Genomic DNA, 22,677 nt, shown 5'->3' with positions numbered 1-22,677 from the left:
GTGCAATGGTGCAATCTTGGCTCACTGCAACCTCTGCCCCCTGGGTTCGAACGATTCTCCTGCCTCAGCCTCTTTAGTAGCTGAGACTGCAGGTGTGTGCCACCACACCTGGCTAATTTTTGTATGTTTAGTAGAGACGGGGTTTTACTATGTTGGCCAGGCTGGTTTCGAACTCCTGACCTCAAGTGATCCACCTGCCTCAGCCTCCCAAAGTGCTGGGATTATAGGCATTAGCCATTGTGCCTGGCCCCTTTCCTTACTATTCCAAAACACTTTTTAAGAAATACCACAGTGGAGCAAAACAATAATGTTTACAGAAAACACAACTGCACAAACATAGATGCCTCTCAAAATTAACCCTGTGATGGAGTTACAGTGACACTCCATAGGCTTCAGGTCAGTCCCTCTCCTTAATGTTCACCTCCCACCTGACTCCCAGCCTATCCCTCATAGCAGCCAATATTCTATTATTTCCCACCATAACATAAGATGAAGCCATACTTTTGATCAGTTTGTCCCCTTTCCAGCCATGACAGACCTAAGATTTGAGCTTTTTTGTCCCTTTAGTTCTGAGGATGTATAGAGATTAATCAGGTTCCAGGGTGAGTAATGTGCTGTTATTGGCATAGTAAATGATACTTCAACACACTACAGGTGAAGCCCCTTCCCACCACAAGCCCACACTAGAGCAATTCTTTAAGCATTCAATAATCAGAACCCACGTAGAATGTTAATTGCCTCACATCTGGTAATCAGAGAGTTATTCTGTCCTCTGGATAGTGTACCCTATGTTTTTATTAGCTTTTAGTGCCCACGATATTTGCACTTATTCTACTTCTAGCAACTACAACCCTAAGATGTGATTTTTCATTCATCCTGTTCTCCTGAAATGATTTTGGTTTGGCCACAAACAGAGGACTTCATGTTTATCACTTTATTTATTTGTTTCATGAATACTTTTAAGAATGTAGTCTGCATAATTGAAACAGTTCCTGCCTTTAGGAGACTTGGAAGTTAATAAGAGGACTGACCAAGGTCACCAAGACATCCAATATGAGGCAGTGGTGTGAGATAGTTGGCACTCAAGGGCAGACTTGGTGCTTATTTGATTTTGGGGGACTGGGAACTACTTCATGAAGGAAATAACTTTTGAGTTGAGCCAAACAGGATGAATAGGATTTTCAGAAACAGGTGGGGGACAGGCTGGTTCAGATGAATGGAACAGCAGCACCATCTTAGCCTGTTCAGGCTGCAATAACAATACCATAAACTGTGATATGATTTGGCTCTGTGTCTCCACCCAAATCTCCTGTTGAATTGTGATCCGAATGTTGGGAGGTGGGGCCTGGTGGGAGATGATTGGATCGATGGTTTCTAATGGTTTAGCACCATCCCCCTAGTGCTATCTTGTGATAGAGTTCTCACAAGATCTGGTTATTTAAAAGTGTGTCGCACTTCCTCCTTTACTTTCTCTCTCTCCTGCCATCACTTGAAAACATGCTTGCTTCCCTTTTGCCTTCTGCCATGATTGTAAGTTTCCTGAGGCCTCCCTAGCCATGCCTCCTGTACAGCCTGTGGAACTGTGAGTCAATTAAACCTTTCTTTCTTTATAAATTACCCAGTCTTAGGTAGTTCTTTATAGCAGTGTAGGAAAGACTAATATGAACTGGGTGGCTTATAAAAAACAAAAAATTATTTCTCATAGTTCTGGAGGCTAAGTCCAAGGTCAAGGAGCTGGCAGATTTGGTGGCTGGTGAGAGCCTGCTTCCTGGTTCCTGTGTCCTCAGAAGGTGGAAGAGGCAAGGGAGCTCTCTGGAGTCTCCTGTATAAGGGCATGAATTCCATACATGAGGACTCCACCCTCATGAACTAATCATCTCCCAAAGGCTTCACCTCCAATCCAAATGCCCTCACGTTGGGGACTAGATTGGGCATATGAATTTGGGGTTGGGGAACACAAACATTCAGTCTATAGCAAGAAGAAACAGGTAGTACGGTAGGGGCAAGATCTGGGAACAACAAGAAGCTCAGATAAAGAGATGGGCATCTGTAGGGGAGTGGTGGGAAATACCAAAAAAATCCAGAACAAGGTTCTAATGTAGAGGGTATTCAATGCCATGCTGAGATATTAGGGCATTCAGTGGTCAGCAACAGAGAGCCACTGAAAGTAATTAAGCAGGAGAATAACATGCTTAAATATCTTGTTTATTATAGTCCATCATCTCAGTCTGAGCTCCTTTTGATCTTGAGTCTGTCATTCAAACTATGGAATTATCTCTTCTAGCACTGCCACCCCCTGCAGGTTTAATAGACATCTTCAACTATGCTTTTTTTTTTTTTTTTTTTGAGACGGAGTCTCGCTCTGTCCCCCAGGCTGGAGTGCAGTGGCGCGATCTCGGCTCACTGCAAGCTCTGCCTCCCAGGTTCACGCCATTCTCCTGCCTCAGGCTCTCCGAGTAGCTGGGACTACAGGCACCCGCCACCACGCCCGGCTAATTTTTTTTTTGTATTTTTAGTAGAGACGGGGTTTCACCGTGGTCTCGATCTCCTGACCTCGTGATCCGCCCGCCTCGGCCTCCCAAAGTGCTGGGATTACAAGCGTGAGCCACTGCGCCCGGCCTCAACTATGCTTTTCTAACTAGACTATCAAAGCATACAAAATTCATAGCCCTCATCATATCCCTAACAGTGACTTCCCTCCAGGTTGGTGATTATTAAAAATCTTTGGGCTATGCTTGTCTAACCACAGAATTCCCATGTATAATAGCATCCAGTCCATAGTTCTCAATGATAGTAGCAGATATTATTGATTACTTACTATGTAGTCAGTACACATGATTTACATTCATTATCTTATTTAAACCTTTCACCAAGCCTCAGGGATGAGGCTCTTGACACTTACTGTGAGTTCCTTTAAATTGCATTGCCTTTCCTGTCCCAGACATTTGAATCACCATTCTGTTTTGAAGCTTGATTGAAAACTAAATACATTATGGATTTTATCAAATAAATCCTTCATAAAACCTTCAGGTATTTGTACCCTCTTTAATATCCATTTGGTTAATAGGAAGAGTTGTAGAATTCACAAGATCAATTAGAGACTTCATTTTTTGCTTGTGTTTTTTGAGGTTATATGAAACGTTTTAAATGTGACATGGGAGAATAGTGAAATAGAGTTTTAACTTAACCAGGATGCATGATTTTAAAAATCGAAGTAGACCTGAATTTCCTGAAAATTTTAAAATAATCTAGTAGTGCCAGCATGAACCTTAGTCACCTAGGCAATAGAGAAGGTTTTCATGGAAATCCATCCGTCTGTTTTAAATAAATACCTTGAATATTAATAGTATAAAAGAGCATTATCTAAGTAATACTGAAGCTTATTATCAGCTGAAACTTTCTTGATCATGATGGTTAGCCATTTATGCTCACACCTGTTAATAATGGTGATTGCTTTCATCAGGAAAACTATCTTTAGATGTGCAAATAGCTTTTTCTGAGGAGCCGGCAAGATGGCAGAAGTAGAGCAGAAGAAGAAGCGGACCTTCCGCAAGTTCACCTACCGCGGTGTGGACCTGGACCAGCTGCTGGACGTGTCCTACGAGCAGCTGATGCAGCTGTACGGTGCGCGCCAGCGGCGGCGGCTGAATCGGGGCCTGAGGCGGAAGCAGCACTCCCTGCTGAAGCGCCTGCGCAAGGCCAAGAAGGAGGCACCGCCCATGGAGAAGCCGGAAGCCGACCATGGAGAACCCGCAGCTGCGGGACATGATCATCCTGTCGGAGATGGTGGGCAGCATGGTGGGCGTCTACAATGGCAAGACCTTCAACCAGGTGGAGATCAAGCCCGAGATGATTGGCCAGTACCTGGGCGAGTTCTCCATCACCTACAAGCCCGTAAAACACGGCCGGCCCGGCATCGGGGCCACCCACTCCTCCCGCTTCATCCCTCTCAAGTAGTGGCTCAGCTAATAAAGGCGCACATGTTTCCAAAAAGAATAAAAAGATATGCAAATAAGTGTGGTAGCTAATATTCTGTCTCCTTTCCTTCACACCTCATAGATTTTCAATCCCCAGATGTATTTCCATCTTTAGAGAAATAAAAGGTGTGTTTCCTAATTATGTTATACTTTTGCATTAAGTTTAATGAGTTACGTTATAAAACTTTTTCCATTTATACCAGTTGGGTTAGTAAATGGGCCTCTGGCCAGGGGCTGTTATAGCCCCTAGGCTATTATCTCATGATCTTCCAAGTACCAGAGATGGATCGTGTAATGAAGGGCCTGGGGTCTGGTTCAGGACATGCTTTCTATTTTACAGAAGAGTTCTCAGAACAGAGTGTGCTCTACTTTCTCTGGTTGCTCTGGGGACTTCTGTTCACTGAAATTGTTGCCTAACATTACTCTAATGACTATTGCTTAAGAGCTGATTCTTAAGAAGGTAGGGCATGACCTATAGATTTCCTCGCAGACTTGGTACAATTCACAAGAAATAAACATAGAGAGGTGAATTACTTGTCAAAAATTACATTGCTACTAAATGGCAGATCCAGGATTTGAACCCCTAAGGTCTATTATAGAAAATGTGATATATTATTTTGTGTAGTACTCTGGGGAGTGGCCATGTTTACTTGGTAGGGACTTTGTCTCTTCTGTTTGGCCTTCAATTTCCTATCTAAAGTAAATGTGCTCTAAGTGTCAGCAAAGATAATTGGGCTTAATGGTGGAGCAGAAAGTTGGCCAAATATAGCAAATGTCATTATATGAAGGAAGAGCTCATTAAGTCTCACTCAGCTGCCTTTCAATAGGCAGAGGGCTTTTGGAAAGAAGGCCACCTTGTTTGGTATTAAGTTTTATTTTTATCATGGTAGTCTATGTATAAAGTTTATTTCATTTTTTATTTTTTTATTATTTTATTTTTATTTATTAATTTTTTGAGACAGAGTTTCGCTGTGTCTCCCATGCTAGAGTACAGTGGTACAATTTTGGCTTACTGCAACCTCCATATCTGGGCTTCAAGTAATTCTCATGCCTCAGCCTCCTGAGTAGCTGGGACTATGGGCATGCACCACCATGCCTAGCTAATTTTTGTATTTTTAATAGAGATGGGGTTTTGCCATGTTGGCCAGGCTGGTCTCGAACTCCTGGCCTCAAGTGATCTGCCTGCCTCAGCCTCCCTAATGTTGGGATTACAGGTGTGAGCCCCCATGCCTGGCCACAAAGTTTATTTTAAATCAAAGAGATCTACGAGGATTTTATGAAAGCCAATAGTCTATCCCCTATTTCGCCCAATTTTCAACTCTTCCATTTTTCTTATCTCCACATTTCTATATAGAATATTTCTTAACTTTTCAAGTTTAGAGAACATATATTGACTTCCTACCATGTTCATGATAATATGATAAATACACATTTATTATTTACTTTATACCAAGTATTTTTATCAGTATATTATATATATATATATACTCATTTTATCTTTACAATAACTCTTTGAAGTAAGTAGTATCATCTTCATTTTCCAGATGCAGAAACTGAAGTACAAAGAAGTTGAGTAACTTACCTAAGATCATACAGCTAGTAGAAGGTGTCCTGGGATATGAAGCAAGGCAATTTGGCTAGGAAGTCCAAACTTTAAGCCATTTTTCTGTGCACCTGCCCTGCCCATTCCAGTTTACATTCTCTTCCTAACTATATTCCCTACATTCCTCTAATTTAATTTTGGTATGATTTTTGGTTAAATCAATTGTTATTCTTTACATTATTATGGTTATACCAATGAAGTGCACTGCTGAGCCATGTAATATACTACTTCTATGTTTCCTTTCTTTTTTCTCCTTCCTTTCTCCTGTGATTGATACTAGCCTTTTTGAGGACCTGAATTTTTATCTACCTATTGTTAATTTTTTTCAATTATTTCACTGTTTCCCCCATGTGTATATTAACAACATGTTTCTATTCAGTCAAATATCAACTATATGTCTTTATTTCCTGGAAATTTCTTCCTTCTGCTTCAGTACGTAATGCTTGCTCTTTGTAAAAATTTCATTGGGAGACTTCCCTTTGTGTCAGATGTATCTCTTTCCTGGATCCCATGTCTTCTTCTTTCTTGTTTTAATTCATTGTTTTGGTAGAACATATTTTCCAATCTTCTTTTGGAAGAGTACATAGAGGGTATTTGAGCCCTTGAATATCTGAAAACATCTTTATCCTGTCCTTGTGCTTGATTGAGAGTTTAGCTGGCTCTAGAATTCTAAGCTGAAAATAATTTTCCCCCAGAATTTTGAAGGCATTTGATTATTTGTCCTCTGGCTTCTGATGCTGCTATTGAGAAATATGAAGCCATTCTGACCAATAATTTGTAAGTATTCTCTACTTATCTTTCTGGAAGTTTTCAGGATCTTCTTTGGTATTCTGAAACTTCACAATGACATCCCCTAATATGAGTCTCTTCCATATCTTTAGCTAGTGTGAGTATTGGTGAATATTTTTAATCTAGAGTCTCATGTCATTTGGTTCTGAGAAATTTCCTCCTCTCTCTTTTCTCTGTTCTGTATTTCATGAACTATTAGTAGGATGTTGGATTTATTGGACTGATCTACTATTTTTTTCTTATATTCCATCTCTTCTAAGTTTGTCTGTCTTCAAGGAGATTTAAATAAATTTTTAAAATTTCTTCAGCTGCAAGTAACAAAGACTGAATGTCATGCGTTAAGCAAGTTAGAAGTTTGTATCTCTCCCTTATGTAAAAGTTCAGAGGTAGGTTGTCCATTGTTGCTATGCCAACACTACTCCATGAAGGGATTCAGTCAGGCTCCTTTTATCCCCAAGTTTACCTCATGATGTACACCAGTTATCTTTTTAAGAAAGTCTCTACAAGTTGCCACAAAGTACTTTTACTCACATCTCAAGAAGTAGTCACAAAGCCACACCTTGCTGCAAGGGGAGTGGAAAATGTAGCCTTTATTTTGGGTGGCTAGGAGGTTAGCAAAAAGTTCAAGGAGGATCACTTGGAAAAAGGTAAGAGCATATCTCAGATCTGCCATTTCTCATTGATTCTGTCGTATATTCTACAGTGATGATTATGTTGTCCGAGAATATAGACAGGTTTACTTTTCCTTTCAATGTGGATACTTTTTTTTTTGAGACGGAGTCTTGCTCTGTCGCCCAGGCTGGAATGCAGTGGCGCAATCTCGGCTCACTGCAACCTCCGCCTCCCGGGTTCACGCCATTCTCCTGCCTCAGCCTCTCTGAGTAGCTGGGACTACAGGCGCCCGCCACCACGCCCGGCTAATTTTTTGTATTTTTGGTAGAGACGGGGTTTCACCGTGGTCTCGATCTCCTGACCTCGTGATCCGCCTGCCTCGGCCTCCCAAAGTGCTGGGATTACAAGCGTGAGCCACTGCGCCCAGCCGATACTTTTTATTTCTTTTCCCTAGCTTATTGCAATGGCTAAAACCTCTAGTACAATGTCTAATAGGAGTGTTGAGTGTCATCCTATTCTTGTTTCTGATTGTTGGTGGAAAGCATTCGATCTTTCACCATTAAGTAATATTAATTATAAGCTTTTTGTAGATGTCATTTATTAGATTGATCCTTTTATTCCTACTTTTCTGAGAGAGTTCATACATGATATTGGCTTTTGTCAAAAAATTTTGTGTGTGTGTCTGTTGATCATATGGTTTTCTTTTTAGTTTGGTAATATAGTGAGTTACATTGATTTATTTTATTATTTTTTATTTTTTGAGACAGTCTTGCTCTGTTACTCAGGCTAAAGTGCAGTTGTGCGACCTTGGCTCACTGCAACCTCTGCCTCCTGGGTTCAAGTGATTCTCCCGCATCAGCCTCCCGAATAGCTGGGACTACAGGTGTGTGCCACCATGCCTAGCTAATTTTTGGTAGAGACAGTCTTTGACTATGTTGGCTAGGCTGGTCTTGAACTCTTGACCTCAAGTGATCCACCCACCTCAGCCTCCCAAAGTGCTGGGATTACAGGAGTGAGCCACCGTACCTGGACTGATTGATTTTTAAATGTTACACCAGCCTTGCATTCCTGAGATAAACCCCATTTGGTCAGGATATACTATCCATTTTAGATATTCTTGAATTCAGTTTGCTAAACAATTATTTAGAATGTTTGCATTCACTTTCATGAGATATATTGTTTCATAGTTTCTTTTCTTGCAATATCTTTGCCTAGTGTGGTATCAGGATAATGCTGGACTCTTTATGAATTGAGAATTATTCCACCTTTTCAGTTTTCTGAAAGAATTTATTTATAGTTTGTATTATTTCTTTCTTAAATATTTGGTAGAATTTATCAGTGAAGGCTTCTGAATCTGAAATTTTCTTTGTGGGAAACCTTTTAATTACAAATTTAATTTCTTTAATAGATATAATGCTATTCAGGTCATGTATTCCCTCCTAGGTGAGCTTTGCAGTTTGTATCTTTCAAGGAATTTGTCCATTTCATCTAACTTGTCAAATTTATTGGCATAAGTTTGTTCATAATACTTCCTTATCATCATTTTAATATCTGTGGAATCTATAGTGATATCACATCTCTCATTTCTGATATTGGCAACTTGTAATTTCTTTTTTTTATTAGTCTGGCTAGAGGTTTATCAATTTTATTGACCTGCTCACTGAACAGTTTTTGGTTTAGCTGATTTTCTATTTTATTTATTTCCACTTTGATCTTTATTATTTCCCTATTCTGCTTACTTTGGGTTTAATTTTTTGTTTCCCAGTTTTTTAAAAATTGAAGCTGTGGTCAATGATCTATCTTCTTTTTCTAATCTAGTACTTTAGTGCCAACATTTTCTAAGTAACGTTTCGGTTGCATTTCTCAAATTTTGATATATTGTATTTTATTTTCATTCAGTTAAAATGCTTTTTAATTTCTGTTTTGATTTCTTCTTTGATTTATGGGTTGCTTGGAAGTGTGTTGTTTAGGTTCCAAATATTTGCGGATTTTCCAGAAATCGTTATGTTATTGATTTCTAATTAAATTCAATTGTAGAATGCTTACATTCTGTTTTATAGCTGAGAATATGGTCTGGTAAATGTTTAATGTATACTCAAAAGCAATGTTTATTCTTCTCTTTTTGGGTCAAGTGTTCTATAAATATCAAGCAATTCAAGTTGGCTGAGAGTGTTGCCAAATTTTCTATATCCTTGTTGATTTTCTATTTGTTCTAAATTATTGATGGAGTAGTATTGAAATCTCTGACTATAATTGTGTATTAGTCTATTTTTCTTTGTAGGTCTATTATTTTTTACTTCATGTATTTTTAAACTCTCATTAGGAGCGTGTTTAGGATTGTTACATTCTTTTGATTAATTAACAACTTTATAATTATGAAATTACCTTCTTTATCTGTGATAATATTCTTTGCTTCGAAATCAACTTTTTTGATATTAATAAGGCCCACTCTAGCTTTCTTTTGATTGATATTACCATAGTATACTGTTTTATTTTAACTGACTTATGTGTTTATATTTAAAATGCATTTCTTGTAGGGTGAGTATAGTTGGGTTTATCTTTAAACCAATTTGGAAACCTCTTTTACTTGAGGGAAACCTCTTTTACTTTGGCTACTTATACTTTATGTTGATTATCAGGATGGTTAGGTTTAAATCTATGATCTTAAAATTTGGTTTTTGTTTGTCTCATTTGTTCATTTTACCTCTTTTTGCCTTATTTTGGATTATTGAATATTTGTATAATTTATTGCTTATTTACTGGCTCTTTGTTTTTTTTCATTTCAGTGGTTGCTTTGGAATTTATAGCATACCTTTTTAATTTAACACATTCTATCTTTAATTAATCCTACATTAATTCATGTATAGTATAAGAACCTTACAAAAGTATATTTCAATTTCTTCCCTACCTGTCCTTGTACTGTTGTCATTAATTTCACTTTTACATATGTCATAAAGTTCACATTACACTGTTGTTATTTCCAGCTTTTTTTCTATTAATCCAACATGTATGTCATTTCCCAATGTTATATATAGTTACAATCTTTTTGCCATGTTTTTTATTAGGTACTTATCTAAATATTACAAAATTCATCTTTGCTTTGTTAAAGTCTAACATAACCTAGTAGTTTTATTATTTTCTGGACAATCCTGGAAGTTTACAACATTTTAACTCCATATACTTCCTTCTAACTTTTTGTAACATTGTTGTAAGTTTTAGTGATATAAATGTGTGTGTGTATATATGTATGTATGTATATTTCAAACTCCACAAGATGTTTTTATTGTTGTTTTGCACAATTAACATTTATCGGGCTGGATGTGGTGGCTCATGCCTGTAATCCCAACACTTTGGGAGGTCAAGGTGGGTGGATCATTTGAGCCCAGGAGTTCAAGACCAGCCTAGGCAACATAGCGAGACCCCCATCTCTACAAAAAAATAAAACAATTAGCGAGGTGTGATGGCGCACAATTGTGGTCCCAGCTACTCAGGAGGTTGAGGTGGGAGACGATCGCTTGAGCTCAGGAGGCGGAGGTTGCAGTGAGTTGAGATCGCACCACTGCATTCCAGCCTGCGCAACCGAGTGAGACTCTATCTCCAAACAAAAATAAATCAAAACATTTATTTAGGTATGCCCCAAATACACCATTTTCATTAGACAAATTCAATATGTCTTCTCTCCATGCTTCTGTTTGAGTGATTTTCATTCTCTACCGGAAGAACTTCTTTTCTTTTCTTTCTTTTTTTTTTTTTTTTTTTTTTGAGACGGAGTCTCACTCTGTCACCCAGGCTGGAGTGCAGTGGCCGAACTTGGCTCACTGCAAGCTCTGCCTCCCGGGTTCAAGCGATCCTCCTGCCTCAGCCTCCCGAGTAGCTGGGATTACAGGGGCCTGACATCAGGCCTGGCTAATTTTTTTGTATTTTTAGTAGAGACGGAGTTTCACCGTGTTAGCCAGGATGGTCTCCATCTCCTGATCTTGTGATCCACCTGCCTTGGCCTCCCAAAGTGCTGGGATTACAGGCATGAGCCACCGCACCCGGCCCTCTCTCAATTCTTATTTGCTGTAAAATGTATTGATTTCTTCCTAATTGTTGGAGATATTTTCACAAAGTATAAATTTTCAGATTGCTAGTTATTTTCTTTCACCATTTGAAGACACTATTCTCACTTCACAGTGAGTAATCTAAGTCTTCTATCTGTTAAGAAGTCAATAGTTTGTCTTCTTATCGGACCCATGGTGGTGATATATCTTCTTATTGGACCCATGATGGTGATATATTTTCCTATTGGACCCATGATGGTGATATATCTTTTTTGTCCCTGTACTTGCATTTAAAATTTTTATCTTTCTCTTTGGTTTTCACTACTTTTAATGTGTGATGAGTTGTAGCTCTTAGTGCTTCTTCAGTCTGAGCTTAATGTCCACAGTACTTGGGTTTAACAGTGTGTTCTAAATCTGCGACTTAGTGTATTTAGCTTGCGAAATTATCAGCCAAAAACTGTTTAAATATTGTGGTCACTCCATTTTGTCTCACTTTCCCTTTAGTGAGCAAATGGTACTATGCTAAAACTTTTCAATGTGTGCTATATAGTTCTTACACTTTTAAAAATATTTTTCCATACTTTTGTTTCTCATGCTTTAATCTGAATATTTTCTTCTGACCTGCTTTCCAGTTTAATTTTTTTCTCCACCTGTGTTTAATCTATTGTTATATAATGTTAGAAAAAGTATTTTTCATTTTTAGGATTTCCATTTGTGTCTCCTTTCAAGTGTCCTGTTGTATGTTAAAATTTTCTATTTTGTCATTTAATTTCTTGAACATAGTAATTATAGTTATTTGAAAATCCATATCTGATAACTCCAATATTTGTATCTTCTGTGGGTCTATATATATATTGCCTATATTTTCCTTTTGATTTTTTCTATTTTAAAGAAAAGCCTAGTTATTTTTGATTGACATTTCACACATTATGAATGAAAAATTATGGGTATATTTTTAAGGCTGTGGATAATTTACTTTTGCTTTTGTCTAGCAGTTAGACTAGAGGCATATTACCTCAATCTCATCATAGATTACATTTATTCAAGGCTAGGCTTTAGTTTGTGAGGTATGGTTCAACTGAATAATGACTGCCCTCCTACATCAAGAATATCCACATCCTAATTCCTTGAACCTGTGGATGTTAGGGTTTTTTTTTTTTTTTTTTTACATGGCAAACAACAACAACAACAACAAAAAGGAGTTTGTAGAGGTGATTAAGTTAAAGATCTAAGAATGTTGAGATGGGGAGAGTATCCTGAATTATCTAAGTGGGCCCTAAATGCAAGGACATATATCCTTGTAAGAAGGAGGTAGAGGGAGATCTGACACACAGCAGAGGAAGAGGCAGTGTGACCACAGATACAGAGATTGGAGTTACGTATTCACAGCAAGGAGGATGGTCCCTGCCGCTTCCAGCTTTGGCAGCCACCCGCAGGGAACATATCTCTCCTGGAGGCTTTGGAAGCAGTGCAGCCCTGCCGACATCTTTATTTTGATCCAATGATGATGATTTTGGACTTCTGGCCTCCAGAACTTTGAGGAAATAAATTTCTGTTGTTTTAAGACATCAAGTTTGTGGTCATTTGTTACAACAGCCACAGGAAGCCAATAATATGCTAATCTCTTTCTTTTTACCCAATTACTGGAGTTAGACTTTTGGGACCCCAGCTGAATGCCTGAGGATATAGCAAGGCATCTTCTTCTTGGTGGAACCTGAATTTTAATTTTCATCTCTCTAGCCCTGTATATTGGTCGCAAGCTCTGCTCAAATTCTCAAGGTCTGAGTGATTGCTTTTGAATTGGCGAATGCCTTAAAAGAAAGTGTCAGAGGCCAGGCGCGGTGGCTGTCGCCTGTAATCCCAGACTGTGGGAGGCCAAGGCAGGCAGATCACTTGAGGCCAGGAGTTCAAGACCAGCCTGGCCAACATGGTGAAACCCCGTCTCTACTAAAAATACAAAAATTAGCCAGGCATGGTGGTTCACAGCTATAATCCTAGCTACTTGAGAGTCTGAGGCAAGAGAATCGCTTGAGCCCAGGAGGCAGAGGTTGCAGTGAGCCGAGATCACACCACTGGACTCCAGCCTGGGCGACAGAGCAAGACTCTGTCTCAAAAAAAAAAAAAAAAATGTCAGAAGAAAATTCCTCCAGACTTCCCTTTTCTCTGGGCAAGTTCTTGCTGCTTTGGTGACTTTTCTATGTGTTTGCAATGTGGATTTCTCTGAAACTAAATTGTCAGCTACAGCTGGAATTGATTTGTTCTTTGCAGTACTTTATTGAGTTACAATTTATATATGCTAAAATGAAAAAAAATAGTAAGCGTATGGCTTGATGACTCTTTCTACGTGACTATCACCCAGGTTATCCATCCTCTAGAATATTTCCATCACCGTGAAATGTCCCCTTATGCCCTTTTCCCATCAATACCCTCCTCCCATAAGAGGGAACATTTATTCTGATTTGTTTCAACATAGATTAGTTTGACCTGATCAGTGATCATGTAAACGGAATTATACAGTATGTGCTATTTTACGTCTGACTTCTTTTGCTCATAATGATTCTTATGAAAGTCATCTATGTTGTTAAATGTATCAGTAGTTTATTCTTTCGTATTGTTTGGTAATATCCCATTGTATGACTCCATCTTAGTATGTGTATCTGTTTATGGATAATGAATATGTGGGCTGTTTTCCGTCTTTAGCATTTGTAAATAAGCTACTATGAACATTTTTCTATAGGCCTTTTTGTAGACATGTGCATTCATTTCTCCTAGATATATACCTAGGAGTAGAATTTACAGGTCATAAATAAGTGTGTATTTAACCTTATTAGAAACTGCCAAACAGTTTTCTGAGATGGTTTTATCATTTTATACTGTGGATATCAGAGAGTTCACATCCTTATCAAAACCTGATATTCTCAGTATTTTTTAATTCAGCCATCCTGGGAGGATAATAGTATATTACCGTGGTTTTAATTTTTATTTTTTTCTGATGACTAATGATGGCAAGCTCCCTTTTTATAAAATGTACAACCTTCTCTTTGTTCTTCAGACATACTAAGGCCACCCGGTCTATGTGCCCCAAATTGCAATTATTCTTTTCCAAATAAAATGTTTTAAATTTAGAGATTCATCTCTATATTAGTAAGTATAAGTTTGCATATATTCACAAATATAGTATCAGATATTCACAAATACAATATATTTTTCACTATGTTGCCCAGGCTGGTCTCAAACTCCTGAGCCCAAGCAATCCACTCACATTTCCTTCCTAAAGTGCTGGGATTACATGTGTGAGGCACCACACCAGGCCTTCTTTCTTCTTCTTTCTTCTTTGATTTTTAAAAAGATATGTATTTATTCTGCTCTGAAAGCTCTTATTCCCTGATTGTTTCTTTTTAAATATAACATCTCATCTTGCTTTTTTGGATGTAGTTTCTCTTATCCCTCTGGGAACACTGATTATTGTGTGTTTTTGTTGATGTTATTATCTTTTGCTTTCTGTTGTCTATTTCCTTCTATTTTTAGTTTGTTTACTCTTATCTCTGTTTTCTTCTAGCAGTCTTACTCAAACATTGGGTGATTCTTGGCTGGCTGCGAAGAGTCTGGTGCTGGGTGGTTGGTTTCTAGTTCTGCAGATGTTTAAGTGGAGCCAGTGCATTGGTAGGCTTCATTACACAGTGATCAAGAAGCAAACTAGCTTTTTTGGGGGACTTCACATATCAATACCTAAACTTCTCTTCCCTAGCCCCTCAGTTTCTTTGAAATGGAATCTCTCAACATCTTGCCCGGGGTATAATAGAGAGGAGGGAATAGGTGCCTGACACTGACCTTATGGAGTCAGGGCTGGAGAATGAGGCAGAAGGTAACACAATTGAGCAGATAGACTTTCATTGAATTTCCTCATGTGTAAATTCATGCCTTGTTCTGGTCTTTCAGCGTACCCCCAAGTGCATAGTTTCTCAGGTTCTGTTTCTCCAGTGAATTCATTAATGCACTCCAAAATAGTTGACTACTATATGTCCGGTGATGTCCAAGGTGCTGGGTACAGAGCAGTGAGCAAAACAACATCTTTGATCTCATGGGCTTGCATTCCATTTGAGAGAGACAAACAAAAACAAAATCAACAAATTAATGTATACTGTATCACATGGAACTAATTAAAGAGGAATAAAGTAGGGTCGGGGGATAGAGAGTGACAGGGGTTAGTCTTTTTGTAGGCGTAGGAAATCTCTCTGATGGGAGACCTAAAGGAAGTAAGGGAACAAGTCATGGAAGTGTTTAGTGGAAGTGTGTTCCAGATGGAGGAAACACAAATGCAAGACCCGAAGGTGAGAACATCTGCCCGTGCAAGGGCAGCACTGTGTGTACTGAGGAGGGGAGTGGGGCCTCCAGTTACTCCGTTTACAGAATTTCACCACTCTCCCTGGCTGCATTCCAAGCCCTCAGCCTCACCTGGTCCTGTACCTAACATATTTGACACTCAGAGTTGATCATTTTTAAAACCCTCCTCCTCTGTATAATAAAATTATTTGCAGTAATAATAGAGATATATGATAATGATGAGAAAAGAAACACAGTGAATATTTTCTTTATTGAATTTTGTATATATAATCAAGAAAATGAAAGTAAAATAATTACAATACACAAAAGAGAAAAAAACCCTCAATGGATAGCACTTTTAATTATGTAGATATATTTTTTAAAACAAACAAATGTATTCCTACATATTGAGCTATCAAATAATGAATTAACCATTATGTTTATATTCTCAAGCCTTAACTCCTGCAAATTTTTCAGTGACCTTATAAAAATTTTTCTTCTATATATATTTATGATCTATAGATAGTGTAGCCAGATATATCCTTTTATCTTCAATCATAGTTGATAAAAATACTTCTTATTAGTATAAACTTAAAAAAATTCTTTCATATAAAGAAAAGATACATGAATCTTTAGAAAAAGCCTTAAGTATGTGAAAGTTGATCATACAAATTGGGTCATTCTTGTCATACCCAACTAAATTAGAGTCATGAGGCTAAAGGGAAAAAGCACTCAGGGCACATGAAATTGATCCAAGAATGTAATTCTCTGCAAGTCTGGCTGCCAAAACTGCCTGCTGTACCCTGAAACTGGCTTTATCTAATAGCTGCTGAAATAACTTGCTAAGACTCTTAGACACGTTTTCTCCACAACCATCACTCACCAATCAGAGCTTGCCAGCTCCTCAACACTTTACTGGTACCAGTGAACTTTCTGGAAAAACAATAAGTAACATTTCCGCTTTTTATAAAATGTACAACCTTCCCATTGTTCTTCAGACATACTGAAGGCCACCTGGTCTATGTGCCCCAAATTGCAATTATTGCTGCCTACATAAAATGTTTTAAATTTAGAGATTCATCTCTATATTTTATTTGACTTCAGTAAGTATAAGTTTGGCAGATATTCACAAAAATCCCATCTCACAATGAATTCCAGAAACTGCAATATGGTCCACATTTCTTTTTGGCTCAATTCTAGCAACTTTCAAACATCTCTGTAGTCAAAAAATCATTTCACTAGATTATTTCTATCTGAAAATTCATCATAAATTTCTTACATTTGTAAAAACTTCTAGAGGTTTTCTTTTGTAAAAATCAGAAGGGCCGGGCGCAGGGGCTCACACCTGTAATCCCAGCACTTTGGGTGGCCAAGGCGGGCAGGTCAGACGTCAGGAGATCGAGACCTTCCTGGCTAACACGGTGAAACCCCGTCTCTACTAAAAATACGAAAAATTAGCTGGGCGTGGTGGTGGGCGCCTGTAGTCCCAGCTACTTGGGAGGCTGAGGCAGGAGAATCACTTGAACCTGGGAAGCAGAGGTTGCAGTGAGCTGAGATCGCGCCATTGCACTCCAGCCTGGGCTACACAGTGAGACTCCATCTCAAAAAAAAAAAAAAAATCAGAAAACATCACTGAATCATAGCGAACATTACCATTATTTAATTTATTGCATTACAATGGATATTCAGTTCTTGGTGAAAATACTCAAGGTTTTGAGACATTGCCCTTGGGATTTTTTCTGGCAATGTGGCTGCTTTTGTAACTTCTCTTTGCACTCTTCTCTGAAGTGTAATTATTTTTTCCATGAACGTGTAAATTTTCTCACTTTATGTTGCATAGTTGCTAACCCTTCTGCACAAATTTTTTGCCTAGATTTTTAAGGTACAACTTTAAAGCTTGATGTTTTCCTGTACATTGTGTAAGCCTGAAATCTAGCTGTTTGCAAATATTTTTATGTTTAATTAATCCTACCTAAGAGTTCACATCCAAAATCAACAATCCAATAAGTTATATCTCCGATACTGTTTTATTTTCTTGATTCCTTCTTTAATTTTGACAATTGACAAAATAATAAATTTTACTATTAAATATATTCAGTAATCAGTAAACTGTTTCATGCGTAAACCAAAGTTTGTACTTACCAAAGAAAAATATTACACTGTGTAGTTTTCTCTCTGTTTAATTTTACACACAGAGGCTTCCACTGGTCACACAGAACAAAAGAAGAATGGAAGTAACTCAAGTTTTGTTCCTTTGCATTTACTGTCATTGTGCTATCATTGTCTTTCATTGTTTAGCTCTAGTATATTGTTTAAATGTAGCACTATGTAGTTCTACAGGTGTTGGAAAGATAGGAAGTATGTGGAAAGCCAGTGGCAATGATTCTGATACAACCTAAAAAGAAGAGACTCAGTGGTGTCTGGGTGTGCCAGGGACTGCTTGATAACTGGGAGTTCCATTCATTCATCTCTGGATAGAATACAAGGCTTATTAAAGACTAAGGAGGCCAGGCGCGGTGGCTCTTGCCTGTAATCCCAGCACACTGGGAGGCCGAGGTGGGTGGATCACCTGAGATCAGGAGTTCAAGACCAGGCTGGTCAACATGGTGAAACCACGTCTCTACTAAAAATACAAAAAATTAGCCAGGCATGGTGGTGGTCTCCTGTAATCGCAGCTACTCAGGAGGCTGAGGCAGGAGAATTGCTTGAATCCGGGAGGTGGAGGTTGCAGTGAGCCCAGATAGTGCCACTGCACTCCAGCCTGGGCAACGGAGCGAGACTCTGTCTCAAAAAAAAAAAAAAAAAAGACTAATAAATGTGCTGATTTGAAGCATATATATGTATATATAAGCTATTGTGTATCTATATTGTGTGTGTATATATGTGTATGTTATTATATATATGTGTGTTTAAAACTCTGAAGACAAAACATTCTTTTAGTCTTCACTGGGCTTCTGCCTCCACCACCCTCACCCATTTAGGAGAGGCAAAATTTTACCTTTATCCTCTTAGGATTTTTCAGCTGGGCCTTATAATTAAATTGACAAGACAGATCAACAGGAGAAAAGCAGGCACATTTATTTAAGACAAGTTTTACATGACATGGGAGCCTTTAAAAGGCAATGAAGACCCAAAGATGCGGTTAGAGTTGAACACTTACATACTGAGTTGGACAAAGACTAGTAAGTTGTAGAAAAATAACTAAATTCTGTGGGGAGGCTAAAAGAAGTTAACAGTTATTTTAACAAGGTCTGTACAGAATTCCCTTGGCCTTGACTTTCTGCCCTTGATGATAAGAATGACATTTTCCTTCTGGTATGGGGAGGGCATCTTGTGCATGGTAATTTCATCTCCTGTTTTTAAGAAACAGAAGGAAGATCAGGCCAGGAGTGGTGGCTCCTGCCTGTAATCTCAGCACTTTGGAGGCCAAGGCAGGAGGACTGTGCAAGGCTGGGAGTTCAAGTTCAGGAAGGAAGGTCAGAGTGAATTTTTTGTACCAGCTGTTTTTCAAGTGCCTTTTACTCAAAACAGTCAACATGCCAGAGCAGCATGTTTTAGGGTGGCATATTCTCAACACGTGCTCTCAGGTTCTGCAGCCTAATGCTGCCTTGGTAGGTGGAATCCTGAGAGGACCCAGTCCTCACTGGGCATCCTCTCCATGGGCACTTTCTCTCCTCTGTTGTTTAAAGTTCCCCTACAGCTGCTGCGTGAACAAACATACATGGACAGACCTGAGCCCAACACTTAGCCTGGTGCCAAGCCCAGACAGATCCTCATCTGCAGCAGAGCCACTCAGCTGAGCCCAGCCTAAGTCAGCCAAAGTGCAATCGCCTGCAGACCAGTGAGAACGAGCAAACATTTGCCTTTTCTTGTAACCCACCAAATGGGAGGTGGGTTTGGTTGTAATTGTTGTTTTTTTTTTTGTGGTAGGGTCTCACTCTATCACTGAGGCTGGAGTGCAGTGGCATAATCATGGATCATTGAAGCCTCAAACTCCCGGGCTCAGGTGATCCTCCCACCTCAGCCTGCCAAGCAGCTGGGACCACAGGCACATACCATCACGCCCGGCTAATTTTTTATTTTTTAAATAAAAAGTATTGTAGAGATGGGGTCTCACTACGTTGCCCGGGCTGGTCTCAATCAAACTCCTGGGCTCAAGTGATCCTCCTGCCTTTGCCTCCCAAAGTGCTGAGATGATAGGTGTGAGCCCCTGCAGAAGAAGACGGCCATCTGCGACCTGGAAGAGACCCTCATTAGAACCTAACCATGTTGGCACCCTGATCTTGGATTTCTATCCTCCAGAATTATGAAAAATAAGTTTGTTATAGCAGCCTGAATTAAGACAGCTGACTAAAAAGATTTTTAAAAAGGCACAGTGTGGCAGCTCACGCCTGTAATCCCAGCATTTTGGGAGGCCGAGGCAGGCAGATCAGGAGGTCAGGAGATCAAGATCAACCTGGCTAACACGGTGAAACCCTGTCTCTACCAAAAATACAAAAAAATTAGCCAGGCGTGGTGGCGGGGGCCTGTAGTCCCAGCTATCTCAGCTACTAGGGAGGCTGAGGCAGGAGGATGGCGTGAACCTGGGAGGCGGAGCTTGCAGTGAGCCGAGATCATGCCACTGCACTCCAGCCTGGGTGACAGAGTGAGACTCTGACTCAAAAAAAAAAAAAAATTTTTTTTTTTTAAGCCTAGCTGGACTGGGCGCGGTGGCTCATGCCTGTAATCCCAGCACTTTGGGAGGCTGAGGCGAGCAGATCACGAGGTTAGGAGTTTGAGACCAGTCTGGCCAACATGGTGAAACCCTGTCTCTACTAAAGATACAAAAAATTAGCCAAGCATGGTGGCATGTGCCTATAATCCCAGCTATTTGGGAGGCTGAGGCAGGAGAATCGCTTGAACCCGGGAGGCGGAGATGCAGTGAGCTGAGATCGCGCCATTGCACTCCAGCCTGAGTGACAGGGCAAGACTACTCCATCTGAAAAATAAAATAAAATAAAATAAAAAAAGGCCTAGCTTTCCTACGTAACATTCTTTTAGGGGCACACTGCAAGGAAGTCATTTAAGCTAATTCTGGTTATATATATTAATGGGCTATATTAACTCAATGTGTGGCTCTTTCCAGATACTGGTTTTGAATTTCAAATAGAGCTTTCTGGAGGTGATGTACTATGCCTCAAAAGAGTGACTATCTCAGGGTTTTCCAGTGACCAAGGTGGTAAGTGAATAGATAGAGACATGCACCCCAAAGCAATTCTAAAGAATCTTCTCTATTCCACACTTAGTCAGATGCTCATAGGCCTAGTACAGACTGCAGTGAAAGAACAAGCCAGTGGAATCACAATTGCTGCTATTTCTTGTTATTGTAAAGCTGAAACTGCATTGAATGTTTAATAAGTAGAACCTTGGAAATAATGAATTATGGCAAAACATCATATATGTTGAAGAAATCACTTAGTTTTTAAGTAGTAAATGTTTGCTTGCTTATTTTAGAGGTGGAGTCTTGGTATGTTGCCCAGGCTGGACTCAAAGTCCTGGGCTCAAGTGATATTCCCGCCTCTGTCTCCCCAATAGCTGAGACTGCAGACATGTGCGACCATGCTCAACTTTAGTACTGAATGCTTAGAAAAACTCCCAGATTTATACATGAGAGTGACAGACTGCTACAGATGAAATGGTAAATGTATTGAGTCCTTAACATGTTTTTAAATATACATAGAATTTTTAGAATTGATTTGTTCATTGTAAGTGAAGTAGAAAATAACCTGGCAATGGCCTTAAAGAATCGTAGGATTCCCTATGGTTGAGTTGTTAGGAAATATGTAGCGTTTCCTGCAAACATCTATTATTAATTCTAGTGTTAATAAAATCATCCATATAGTATACATTTCTGAGTTCCCATAAAAGTTAAAAGAATTTCTATTTTTAGTTCTGACTTTTCTGCTTGCTGGCTTTTCATCAGACATTCACACTGAACTCTCTCTGCCAGACCTTGTCCAGGGAAGCAAAATGCCCTCTGTATTGATTCTTTGCTATTTGTGTTGTTGCTTGCTTGATTGATCTGGTCACATCTCTCTTTGGAAAGCAGCCTGCTCTCAGCTCCATTAGCTAATTACATGACCAGTGGCGCCCATGGGCAGTCCCAGGTGGGATTCTAGGAGCAACCCACCTCCACCTGCTCTGCTGGTGAGCAGTTGCCCCCGGCTCTGTTCTCTGTGAACTGTTTAGACAGATGTCTGCTGCCTGCTCCCTGAGAGTCCCATTGTGGTGCTTTGTGAAGGAGAGAAAGCACCTCAATGGGATGTTTGGCATGCACTCCTTTTAGTCATAGTCAGCTTATGCGTCAGTCAGAAAAGTGGATATTTGAAAGGAGTGTTTATGATTTGGGTGCTACATAACTCTTCAGCTTTATCTTTTGTCATAGATATACATACACACTTTATGCACTGTTCAGTATATTTCTAAATATGCTTTCACCTGTTTCTATCGATCTCCCTATCATCTATCAATCATCCAATCAATTATCTATCTATCTATCTATCTATCTATCTATCTATCTATCTAGTTTATGCACTTGTACCTCTAAACTCCCTATGGCAGGGGTAGCAATCTCAGAGACCCACAGAGCCAAGATACCTTAGGTCTGTTGAGGTTATTGTAACAAAATATTGTAGACTCGTGAAATTCCTTATAATCCTACGAACCACAGAAATATTCCTCACAGTTCTGGAGGCTGGGAAGTCCAAGATCAAGGCAACAGCAGATTCTGTGTCTGATGAGGATCTATTTCCTGATTCATAGAGGGCCCCTTATCACTGTGTCCTCACATGGTGGCAAGAGCAAGGGAGCTGTCTGGGGCCTCTTTGTAGGGGCACTAATCCCATTCATGAAGTTTCTGCCCTAGGTGACCTAATCACCTTCCCAAAAGCTCCCTAGTCTCCGAATACCATCACCTTTAGGGTTAGGATTTTGACATATGAATTTTGGAGAGACACAAACATTCAGACCATAGCACCAGATAAATAGTGCAAGTGAGCAAAGGCCAGTGCAAATATACCTGCAGATATCTGTGAATGGCTCTGGCTGAAGAGTGTAGCCACAACTAGGGCTCAGCAGACTTTTGGTGTGAAATTCAGGCTTCAAATTGTTAGAAGCTTCATTCAGGAGAAATCTTTCAAGGGAAACCAGAAATCCATACTCTTATGGGAAATCTTCCAATTTAAAAATATTAGCTCAAATGTGTTTTAAAATGCAGTCAAATAAAACAACTCTGTGTCATCACTGTATGTAAAGCCAACTTGCATGCCACTAATTTTCAACTGTAGCTCAC

At 39.3% G+C, this 22,677-nt stretch overlaps 1 pseudogene; it reads left to right on the top strand.

Annotated features, from left to right (window-relative positions):
* The first annotated feature begins 762 nt into the window (after positions 1-762).
* Positions 763-18,181, top strand: LOC131381877 (small ribosomal subunit protein uS19-like; annotated as a pseudogene).
* The last annotated feature ends 4,496 nt before the right edge of the window (positions 18,182-22,677 follow it).

This window comes from Hylobates moloch, unplaced genomic scaffold (genome assembly GCF_009828535.3).
Source record: "Hylobates moloch isolate HMO894 unplaced genomic scaffold, HMol_V3 SCAFFOLD_18, whole genome shotgun sequence".
NCBI lineage: Eukaryota > Metazoa > Chordata > Mammalia > Primates > Hylobatidae > Hylobates > Hylobates moloch.
The sequence above is the reverse complement of the archived record's forward strand: the minus strand, read 5'-3'. Positions and strand labels throughout refer to the sequence as shown.